We start from the raw sequence: 12,734 nt of genomic DNA, 5'->3' as shown, positions 1-12,734 counted from the left end.
TGTGGGCCAATGGGAAGGAATTCAGAGGAGAGCAACAAGGAGGAACTGAGGTGTGTGATGTTTAACCAAAGATAATACGAGCACACTCCAGAGGAGGTTCAGCCTAAAAAAGAGAAGACTGAGGAAAACATAACTCTTCAAATATATAAAAGACTTTTTGAAAGAGGAAGGGAATAATCTGTTGCCAGTGATGTACAGGGCAGAAGTAATGGGGAATCAGCAAGTGAGATCCAGGCTGTCCTTAGGGTAAAGGTAGAACATTACTGGAAGAAATTTTAAGGCATTACTGTAGATTCTTGATTACTGGAAGCCTTTTAGAACAGACGGACAGACACTGAGGCAGCAGGAATACAGCTAACCCTGCCTTGGGGCCCAAGGGTGCCCATTTGATGTCTCCTCGTGCATGATTCTCAGTGAATCTGAAAGCACTCCAGTTCAGCAGGGCTGTTTGGAAGAAAAGACAGACGTCGCTGATGGTAACAGCAGGCAAGTACTACTTTCAATCTCAGGCTTTTTTTMGCATACAAGGAAACTCTCAATTTAATATTGGTTCAACTGAGAGGGAAAGTCTGTACACAGAATAGCAGAGGAGATACAGATCATGCATACAGTACATAGATAAAGCTGCGTGAAGAAAGCCAGCAGCACTATTACAGCAATGAGATACTTAGAAGAGGAATAGTTACGTACACATGAGAAAACCATTTCTTTAGTTTCATCTGTAGAAAAGTAGTGTAGGCTGATTCTCTGTATTTCCTAGGTTTTGTGCTCTGTTGTGCAGCTATCTGCTCATTTGCAGCTATCAAGGCAGTTCAGACTATCACCTATTAAAAGACACAGATGATGGCTGGCAGGATCACAGGCTTTTAGGTAAGTTAGACTRTACCATGCCAACGATAGTAGGATATTGCATTACATACCAAAATGTGGTGTAGTGAACTGTCTTCCTTGCATTTATCTGCAGACATTGTAGTGTAGGCAGCATCACCCATGGCACAGTACTCTTAATGCTTTCCTTCAGAAACTTGGCTTCACACGAGACATTGCTAAATATCARATATTTACAATAGCTGATACCAGCTGAGGAACTGCAAACATTTTAGAAACAGAAGAATTAATTCTTTGTGGGGCTTGGAGAAACCTTATTAACTCTTAGCCTTATTATGGAGAAAATTTCTTGGAATCTATTGTTACAAAACAGAAACATGCATGTCTTTCAAAAAGAAAGCATCAGACTTACTTGAAGTTGGGAGGTCTGTTGTACAGCGCAGCATGTCTAAAATCATAGCTGAGATGCACTGTGGCTGTTCTCCAAATGTGAGATGGATGCAGGAAGAGGTCAGCACTCTGATGTACTTCCACGTGAGTCTGATGCCTTAATAAGGAACAGTATTTCCTGATGGACAGACCACTGGACTGAGATATGTAAGATCTGGTCTCTATTCCCAGCTCTGCTACCCAACCTCCTGGTTGATTTTATACCAGGGAATTTTGCCTTTTTTTAATTATAATTGGATATTTTTTATTACATAATGCCTTGAGACCTTCCAGTGACTTGGTCATTTAAAATCCAAAGTGATCATCAGATCACCCTAGCCACAGCATTCTCCTAGATGGTTCAATTTTGAGCCTGAATATTTTTATACTAAGAAGTGTCAGTTCTTAGAAGACTAAATCACCAGTGATTCAATCCCCAGTAACAGCAGAGAATGGATTGGGGGAGGGAAGTGTGTCCTGAAGATCATGGTAAGGTACATATTTAAGGGAAAGTGAAAACATCTTAATGACCCCTTAATGGGGTTGGATAAGGAAGAGAATTATTTCATGACTCCTGCTCAAGCAATCTGTATAATCTTGAGTAGACAAGGAAGGCACATCAGTCAGACATCCTGTCTCCAGCTGTGGTCAGTATATGGTATCCTTTAGGGGGAAAAAAAAAAAAAGAGAAAGTGTATTTGGTCATGGTGCAGCCACAAAAATTCCTTTGCAACTCCTGCAGTTAATAGCTGAAGCACTGAAGCCTGACCTTCAGTTTAGGGAATTGTCTTAAAACTGAGTTATGTGGTGTGAGTGAACTGAGAACAAAGTGGGCAATACTATTTCACTGTGTCCTGAAATGGAAGGGATAAAACCACAGAGTCTCCTGTAGAAATGGAGATTTCCAGCCTCCATGGTAGCTGCTTCCATGTGAGGACCTCCAAACTTCCATAAACTATCCTCTCTTCACGTCTGTATGATACCATCCATTTGAACTCATTCACACATCCAGGCTATGTAAGTTGAGAAGCTAGCCTAAGCATGTATTTTAAACAGATACCTTATCTTATTTTAAGGACCAGTGCCCCATTATCTGAGGCTAAGACTGTCTGGACTGATACTGCCCCTGACTGTCCAAACTCTAGATAACAGGAAGGCTGCTTGAAGGCACAGAGAGGTAGGCTTACATGATAGCTCAATTCCTTGGTGCTTTCAAGAATCTCCCAGAAAACACTATGCTGAGAAATTAAAAGATTGCAATTATATGAAGTCCCAATCTATGCCTTTTCCCGTGAACTCATTCTTCCTTTTTGCAAGTGGACAAATAGTGATTTTTTTTTCTTTTTAATCCTGAACAACAGGTTAGCTCTATCTGGTTTGCATTAGGCCAGTGCTGCTACACTAAGCTGACAGCAGTTCTCTAGCAGCTGCCTGGCAGCTTTGATCTCCGCTCTGATCCGTGGCCACGGTGCACCCCCTGGGCGGCCATGCACCGGCCCATCCATGAGCCACCCCACGGTGCCTCATGCTTGAGGCCCAGCCAAAGCTGTGCTGAGCGCCCAAAAAAAGGAGGCACAAAACTATGGTCTGGAAGCATGATGAACTCATATKTATTTTTACATTTCAATTTATTCATAAAGCATTGATGAAAATACACAGTTCTGAAAAATCCAAGACCCGAAGTGTTTTTTTCAGGTGTTTATTTGGCAAAGAATGTTTTAGCAACTGAACATTTCAAATACAATGTAAGGAGGTAAACATAAACATTAAAATATGTTTTAGCTTTATCTAATTTTTGAGAGCAGAAAGATCTGATTTGGGAAAGCTAAACAAACAGCCCTGTAGATATTCTCTTTTTAGCTAGTTCTCAGAATCTTTTTCGTTTTTCTTCCTATATATTTAACAATGAGATAATGAATTGAAAGCATTGCTCGAAAGGCCATGATGAAGCAAAACAAAGCTGAATTTCTAGGGTGGCTCCCATATTGTCAAGCTAACTCATTACACAAAGGAAAAGTTTCCTGCCAGTTTTCTAGAGGAATAAAAGACAATTATTCCAGGAAAATACACATCCCACACACTGTTGAAGTGCATTGACCATTCTGTAAAGTAGCCTTTTGCAATCACCTTCTGGACAACCCACTCATGTGCCGTTTCATCATTAAACAATAAAACGTTCTGCTGAAGCTTCCCACACTTGCAGGAGTGGATTTGGTAAGTTTTTTCTCTCTCTCCCCAGTCACTAGCATCCTGCTCCATTTGAGAAAATGAAGAAACTTAGCACCCATCCACTCACTGTACTTTTCAGAAAAACATATTCAGATTTGTATCAAAATTAAAGTGCATTGCTTTTCAACTGCAGCAATTCAGTTYTTCTGCTGCTATGCCTGTATATGGAATATTTGCATTGCTAACAAGCCTGGAAAGGCCTTCAGCTTGGTTGTCAGCGTACCACCACCAAGGTCTGCACAGCCGTATCGACCACCGGGGAGCCTGTCCTCTGCACACAAAGCCCGTGCGGCCTGCACGGGTTTGGGGTGGACGAGTTTGGATTGCTTCTTCCAGCGTCCTTTGCCATTATCATAATTGCCTTCCAGACAGGGTGATGATTTTTGTGCACCAAGACGATTTTCACTGATTATTACTCATCTTTTCATTTACAAAAGCGCAGTGGGATGTTCCTGTAGCGAGAGGGTCCCCCTTGTTCACCCTAAGGTCTCTGCACAGCTTCCCCCATCCCGCTCAACAGCCACATGCATGCACAGGCATCGATCAGGGACAAGTCTCTGTCTGTCTGTCTGTCTGTCTGTCCATCCGTCCCTCTGTCCCGGGGCGCTGCGGGTGGCTGCTGCTCGCCGCTCCTGGCTCCTGTTCGTGCCGCGCGACGCTACCGGCACGCAGGATGGCGACTGTGTTCCTACCGCGACCTACCCGGGGCGCTCCGAGCGGGGCAGCCCGCTGGGCCCAGCGCACAGCCCGTCGGCAGCCGCCCTCGGCGAGCTACGCGAGGAGAGGCAGCAAATGGCGGCGGCGGCGGCGGCAGCAGCACCACACAGCAACCCGCCTACCCCCTCCAGCGCACCCACACTGCGCCGCTGACACCGCCCCTTTAAGGGGCGTGGCCGGGCGGGAACCTTCTGGAAGGGGGCGGAGCGGCGCCCTCCGGGGTTCATAAAATGGCGGCCGTGGGCAGAGGGGAACCCGTGTGTGTTCATGAAATGGTGGAGGGGGTGTGGTGGGCACTGTTGTGCCTGCCTGGGTATCACCGGAGCCACCCGGCGCTGCGGTGCCTGGAGCCCTGCCTGGCTCTCGCTAGCTGTGTGTGAGGAGCGAAGCCGCAGCTGGTAAGATAGCGGCGGTGATGCGCCTGCCTTCGTTCTGCATCGAGCTGGGTGGCTCTTGGATGTTACTTTTAACAGCAACTTTATCAGTCTCTTCAGGCCCATAATGCTTCTAAAAACATCTTAATAGCATTTTTTTTCTCTAGGGGGGAAAAAAAAATCCTAACTTGGGTTTGATCTGAGTTTACAGACAGTTCTGCACTTCCATCCAAAGAATAAAGTGGAGGCTTTGCAGCCTTACTCCTTAACCAGTAGTACATGATTAATAACACCTGCTTTTTAAGATGCGGTTTTTTTATGTGCATAGTTGCAGGGAACATTGGTTTCTGCATGTGCAAATACAGAGCATCTAAGGTTAGTTTCCCCACTCCCGCCCTTTATTCATTTACAGCTTGTTTCTGTTTAAAGCAATACTCAAATGTCAAAGCTGCATTTTGTTGCTGTCTTTGTTCATTAACCTTTAAGAAAACGGCCCCAGGGAGCTGGTGGGTTTGGGGGCCGTTTGACTTGCGGTACATCACGGTGCTCTGCAAGCTGTGGGGCCTGGCGGTGACTGCGTCGGCGCAGCAATGCAGCGCGCGGGGTTGGCATGCGGCGGCGTGGGCACGTCTGCAGCAGGGTGCTTCACCCTGCTCCCAGCGGTCGCCTGAGGGTCAGCCTTAAATACGACCCCTTGGGAGTGGTGAGCAAGCAGTGTTTACAGGAAAGCGGATGGGCACAGTAAAAACACTCAAGGCGTGGGTCCCCTCATTTAACCATCTCTTCACAGTGCTTGCTGCATTCCGCWTGTCGGAGAAGATTGTGGAGGCTCCTCAGCCGTGTTGGGGAGGGTCACTTGTACCTATTCACAGTCACAGCAGGTTGATTTAAAATCTATTAGTATTTAACACTTTTATGGCAGCCATGCCAGGAAACCCTCCCAGCTGCACCCTCTTGAGTTGGGTGCTATATGAGCATACATAGCCAACAGTTTCACTACCAGTGATTTATGAGCTGAGATGCAGGTGGGAGGGCAACTAGGGTTCACACCAGTGATAGCCATGATAGCCTTTTTTATTGATGTTTATGAAACTGTACAATCTAATGATTAAAACCTCTTAAATRTCAAGATAGCTATGGTAGCTGGAGATAGTCCTAAAAGGATGAAGAGTCACTCCCCCAGTATTATGTGCTTCAAGCTGAACTACTTAGAACTGACTTACTGACTTACTAGTTCATAGATTTTAATAAGCAAATGGTGACTACTTGTGCTCTGTATAAGTATCTTATGTCTAAGAAGGTCACCAAGGAAGATCAGTATTTGGATGAGGTGACCTCCTGGAGAGCAACAGTTAACTGGAATTAGGAAGATAGGACTGACAAAGACATCCAGATTACTGTATCCAGTCCCAAAAGCTGACTGTCACAATGGTAGAAAATGTTTCTTGTAAACAGGTGAAAGCATTTTGTGAGTCCGTAGCTTTCTGTAGTTTCATCTGGTTGAAGGTGCACCAAATAATTGCTTTCTTTGGTGAAGAGCTTGGCAGTTACTGCTGGCTTTCCCACTAACACAAGTTCATCTGTAACAGCAGTTGTGAGTAATGCTTTCTGCCATCCATTTTGTCTAGGTTACCATAACTTATGGTGATTAATGACTTTGCCTCATTTCATCACCTCTTAGCTGGACTACAKGCATGTGTAATACACTGGGCATGGAGCCCAGTCTGTAAGAAACTCCAGCTAGTGTAGGAGGTCTCACACCAGCAGGACATCTGTTTTCTGCTTCTATGTTAGATTCCCATAAAATACTCAGTCACATTGCAGGTGTCAGTCTTTATCTTCATGGCTCTAGTTGAAACAGGACCAAAATATGAAAAAAAAAAAAAAAATCTGCGTAAAGAATTAAATGGACAAGCTTRTTTTTGAAGCAGAGTGTAACTAAGGTGACCTGTGGAGGAGAAAGATCTTTCTCAGGGCCTGGCTCAACTCTGGAATGGACTCTGAAATCTAATGTCCAGCAGAAATGATCTCGTATGGTTTTATATGTGTGCCATACTTGCTTCTCTGACCTTGTCTTTGCCAGCATGAATATGTAGTGATGTGTGCGCATAAATAAACAGATGCTGTATTGGATGTCTGCTGCCATAGAGCAAATGGGAGCTTACTCTCAGTTAGCATTCTGCTGATATATCATGGTTGAGGCACCAGATTGGAATACATGAGGGAGAAATGGTAACAGCTAAGTGGAAATGGTTTAGAGTCCTTCCACATAATTTTGAAACTTCCATCAATTACATCCTCATGCAAGGAAGGAATCTCAGAACAATAATATGATCCACTTAATAGCTTTAAATGTGTCATCTTCCAAAGCTGTTCTAAGCTATTTCAGTATTTTCTGTTGTTTCCATTATTGTAACATCTAATTGCTAYTTGAGTGTCTGCATGGGTAGTGGAGGACCTACTGAGTAGTAGTGTCTTTCAGCAGGAGGCCAGTGTAAAACAGCAGATGTTAATAGAAGAACTAAATYTTCCTGGCATTAGAAATTTTATCAAATTTTTGTTTGGTTGGTTTTTGTTTTAAGATTCTGTTACCTTTGAAATATTTTGGGTGGTACCTGTAAAGGCTATAAGGGRTTTGCATTATCTGTAAGTCAGTGCATATATTTCTTTCCTAAGTGTGAGGAACACTTCTCTTAACTGAGATGCTTGTGTTTTGTGGATGTTTGCTCTACCTTTCTCATTACACAACAGAGTCCCTGAGACAGTGGATAATACAATATCTGGGAGAACCTGAATGGGAAAATGACTATAATTTCATAATACAGGAGCTGAATAGTCCTCWAAGAGCACTAATCCAAGTGCCTTTTGTACTTCACTGATTCTGAGAGCTTGGTCTGAGCTCATTTAGGAAAACTTCTATTAAACACTGGTTTTATGAGGAAAACTTGCTTCTCTTTTGAGTTGCTACCATTGCTTCCTCTCATTTGGGTCTGGTATTTTAATATGTGATGTGACAAGAAAACAGCTGGAGGTGTTATGCAGGTCAAGTGAGACATTGAGATGTGTGGAATCTGAATAAATTGGGGAAAATTTGCTTGCTCTCAAACCTCTCAGCAGTGCAGTATATTCTTTATTGTCCTCGTTTCATTTGTTTTCTGAACTGAATATTTTTTGTTTTGGGAAACACTGATTTAGCAGTGTAATATTGATTGAATAATACAAAGTAATTCCAATTTCTACCTTACTCACACTGACTAACTCAGTACACGTATCTTGTATTTTTCTGGAGGAGAATTTAATCCAGTGTCTCATGATAAAATAATGATTCTGCCCTTTTTTTAGGTTAGTGGGAGGATTTAATTCTTAGATAATTTTTGAAATACTTCATTTAATATCTTTTTATGAATAATATGGCTACAAAATTTCACTTATTCTTGAATTGAAATCTTATCTTCTAGTAGAGCTCAGTAATTTTTTTGAAGGTACTTAGTTTTGATTTAAAGTCTAAATTAGATTGTATCACATATCTAGATGAATTCTAGGTTATGTTCACTTACTGAAATATTTTTATCAGCTGTACTTGTCAATATTGAATTGCATCTTCATCTTTTTTAAAGTAGATAGATTAAATGTCTTAACTTTAATTGTAAGGCCATTTTCAACATCTGTAATCTTTTCTTTATCATTTTTGKTTTTTTTCTGTACTTTTTCAGTAGTGTAGACACTGTAAGTGGACGGTATTCATGTAGCAATCKCTTTCATTCCATTTCTTAAAGTCAGTCAAGAGCCCAAACTTGTCATTTAAATGTGACAGGGTAATAAAGTTACCCAGCGATTTTAGTGAAATAAGAGTAATTAGCCACATGCACTGAGTTCATGCAGATGCCTGTGTGAATTATGATTGTCTGTTTCATTGTTGGTATAAAAATAAAAAAGATCAATGTTTGGAGGGGTTTCAGTCTGAGAGTAGAACATATCTCTGCAGCTGGGAAGAGTTTTGCCTCACTGAGGTTTAACAATTCTCTGATGATTCAGCTAAGAAAATGAATAGTGTATTTAATAGTCTTTGTCAACTAGCTGGTCAAGTGGAAAAAAAAAAGCACTGGGGCATATCAGAAGGATTATTAACAAATAGTGATGTATTGCAGTAAGATCAAAACTTCTCCTGTGTTAATTTAAAGACTAAGAAGCCCTGGAGAGAGGGGAAAGAAGAATGAGGAGTTTTGAACCTGAATAAATCCCAAAGAAAGAAAGAGCTCCTCAGTGCTAGGCTCTTTCTGGGAAGGCAGTCTGGCAATGTAAAGGTTACTGTTGTGCCAGGAAGATGCGAAGCTGCTGTGGATTATTGGCTGAACTACACCATGTGAAAGAAAGATACTCTCAGTTCCAAATCAATATAACTTTTAATTCTTTTCATTTGTGCACATCTATGTTTTGATAAGTCTTTCATCCTACATTATGGCATGAGGGAAAGATGTTTCTGTGAGGTATATGACTAACATCAAGACACTCCAGCCCTATAAGAATTGAAGCTGAAGGTATGGTAGTCTTTGAATTTGAATGTCTTTGTTTAAACTGTGAAGTGATGCTAGGGTCTAGAAGGAACAATACACTTACTAATTACAGTTAATGGATAAAGCTCTTTGATGCTTGGGATGAGCGCCAAGTGTGTTGGTGCCTTCATGCGTTGTTCTACACTGGTGAGAGATCTTGGCGTGCAGGCAGGGAATGAGGCGCTGTGCACAGTCTGCCCTGAAGGGCCAGGGTGGTGATTTGCGCCAGACAGCTTATAGGATGTGGGGGTGAATCACTTCAGATTCTCTTCTGTCTGCAGGCATGTGTCTCTGGTTCAGCACGATGTCAGAGAAAATCCTTTTCTGGGCAGTAAGTGAAGCTGCTCATTAGCTGTTAGGGTAAATAGCACTTCTAACGATCTGATAGAAGATGCATGAGCCCGTTGTGATTCTTCTGAGCGCTGTATGTGTGATAGCTTACTTCTCACTGTATGCTGTGGTTTTCCACTGGGTGTCACAAAACATTGAGAAAACTCAGGACTCATGTATGTTGGAATTGAATCACAAGCCTTTAAATTAATATTTAAAACTGTTAGATTTCTTCCTCCTCTCCCTTTACCCCCCCCCCCCCCCAGATAAATAAGGCTTACATAGGATAACAGGTTACATTTGGTCAGGAGAAATTGTGATTGAGTCATTCATCTGGAAGAAAGTCTGTAAAAGCCATTAATAGCAACATCTTTGCCACTGAATTTTCTGTCGTTTTTTTGTCCAGATTTGAGTGTCACCTGAGAGTTGTTAAGCACATCTCAGAAGAGGTGTAGTCCTATTGCCATAGGTATCATAGGAGATTTGTCACTGACTTAATTAGGGAGTGTTTAGACCCTGGGCAGTTGAAGCTGTTTCACTATGAATTGGAGCACTTCAATATTAATTACATGCATTTCTTAGTTATGGTTGGGTATTATGTATGTTTGGTAGCTGTTTTGAGTCCTACTGCATCTCTGTTTCCCTGTTTCTTAAAGTTATTTTTGAGTCTAACTCTACCTTTTTCTTTACACTGGTGTAGGTCAGGAGAAAACCATTAAGTATTTTTTTTTGAACCTGTAAAGTGGTGTTTTCTGCAGATTTCATTGGTGTTAATAGGGATACTGTGATAGAGATAACTAGATCTGACATTTCAAGTAAAAAGAAAAAAATGTGAAACAAGTCATGAGCCAATTTACCTATTCCTTCCATCTTTTCCCTTAATGTTCTGTTGCTTTCTACAGTACTTTAAACCTTTTAGAAGGCTAGATGGGATATGCCTAAGACCAAGCTTTCCAGGGAGAGGGACTATAACACTCCTCAGGTGACTTCTCCAAAATCAGCAGGAAATGAGGGAAAACACTGAAGGTGGTAACCTGAAAGAACTGATCTGTAAGGCAATATACAAAGGTAACTTAAGTATCTGGAAAATATATACCAAGAATGAAGCTGTCAAGGGCAAGTGAAGTAGAAGAATCTAACAAGGAGGGGTTATCTCATTGCCACCCACAGATCAAGAGCAGTTTGAATACTTCTCAGGTATAAATTCTTTTTCTTTTTTGCAGGTATGGAATATTCCCCCCCTYCCCCGTACTTTCCTTGCCAGAAGGTCCTTGCCTTCCACTGAGGTAATTTTTTTAAAAAGACTTTTTGCATTTAAACATTGACAAGGAAGCACTGATGCACACTTCATAAGGTACTGGTTTTTGACACACTATTACAGATTGTTCCTTTCTCTGTTTTTCATGCCTACTTGATTGTAATCATCTTTGTCAGTAAAATGAAAACAAATAGTTTCCGGCAACATAGCTGAGGCATGTAAAATTTACAGAAAATACAAGCACTTTAGCGGCACAGTTTTTCCATTACTGTCAGTATGTTTATTGTTGTTACAACTTTCAGCAGTGAATTAAGGTGTTTCATGCTGAGTTCCTGGAAATGCTAGAAAGAACCAGTGCATTTTCATACAAGTTGAACTCCAACAGTGAAATTTGTCAGAGTGCTTAGATGTAGAATTGAAGAAGCAATAAAACACGTGGCATTAAAAGTGTGTCCTTCAGCCTTGCTGTTTGTTTTTGAGGTGTTTGGTAAACACTTTCCATGTCATATCTATAAATACTTCCCTGACATATTAACACTTGGAGAAGGAAAAGCCTTGCTAGCTTTAATTAGTTTGCAAGCTGTGATGAAAGGTATGTTCTGATCGTCACTGCTTGTTTAATGTCAAATAATTCACCTCTGAATGAGTGTTATGTTTCTTTTACGAAGGCCAGAATTTCACTTTTGTATGAGTGTGGAAGTCACAATTAATACAAGCTAAGGTTTGGTTTCTGAGACATAGTTTAGTTTRGTTTTGTATTAGATGCTGAAATGAACCTATTGTCACTATGTGACAGCACAAATTAAATAGAAGATCTGTTTCAAAACTTTGGGCCAAAATCTTTGATGTTTAAAATGACTTCTTTACCAAATCAAGCAAATAAAATTTGTCTTCATGTTAAAGGCACTGGGAATTCCTTCCTTCCAGGACAACCAATCTCCAGTTTAGGGAAGTCATGAAGGGCTTCCCTCCAATGCTTGTCCTTTTAGACCACCTTTCCTATTCATTAAGAACAGGTGGTATAAATTTAATCTCCCTGACAAACCYCAGTAACACCTGCATCTAGAGCTGTTGTCTTTCATTAAGTCAGTATTGCATTCTTAAAAATTCCTGGCCTGTGCTTTCAGATGCTCTTTTGTGGTTAATTCTGTGGAACTCTAATGCAGACAGCACCCTCCAGTTAAGGTGGTGTTAGAGCAGGTCAGTGGATTTATAGTCCTAGTTTGCTAGAGATTTCTCATTTGGGCTAACAAGGCAAAGACATTTCTAATGTGGAATTCCCACTGAACTCATCAGTTAACAAATAGTGGAGGGCAAGAAGGGCAGGTAATACACAATTTAGGAAAGATGATGGAAGCCATGGATTCCTGCCTGGATATTTTGAAATGACACTACTCACCTAAACTTAGCTGATAAGCTAAATGAYTTCTAGGTAAAAATGTTGGAGAAGACTGAAGTGATGTGTTGTATGATATATCCTGCCCTAGAAGTAATCTCAGGAAACACTGACATTCAGAGGTGTACTGTAGAGTTCTCATTACTCCTATGATTGCTCTTGGCTCTAGAGTGTGGTCACTAGTAGTCATAACTCTATGTAGTTCTCATTCAGTTGCTTTGGCAGGGAGTAGAGCCAAGGTTTGTTTTGTTTCCTCACCTCCACTCCAAAGAGTGCATAAGTAAATGAGTAGCCTCATTTGCTCCTAAATATTTGAGCCTGTGGTTAGTATAGCCAACAGTTGTGTAGATCAGTGAAGGAGATCTCAGGGTTGTGGGTTTATTTATTTTTTTTTTTTTGGAAGGTATTTAGATGTATAGACATATGTGAACATGACTTTGACAATTAGGAGTATTTAGGTTCCTGCCTTGTCCAGATCTCTCTCTCTCCCTTCTCCCCTTTGTTAAGCTTTGTTACTCACAAAAAATCTTAGATTGAAATGAGTCTTTTTAGGTTATTTTTCCACTTGCTTGATTTCATGCAGTGAAAGCAGTATACTTGCAGCCTCTTAGCACAGTCAA

The sequence above is a fragment of the Rhea americana genome, unplaced genomic scaffold, assembly GCF_003343005.1.
Source record: "Rhea americana isolate MKP2758 unplaced genomic scaffold, rheAme1 scaffold_193, whole genome shotgun sequence".
In the NCBI taxonomy this organism is placed as follows: domain Eukaryota; kingdom Metazoa; phylum Chordata; class Aves; order Rheiformes; family Rheidae; genus Rhea; species Rhea americana.
Note: the sequence above shows the minus strand (reverse complement) of the source record.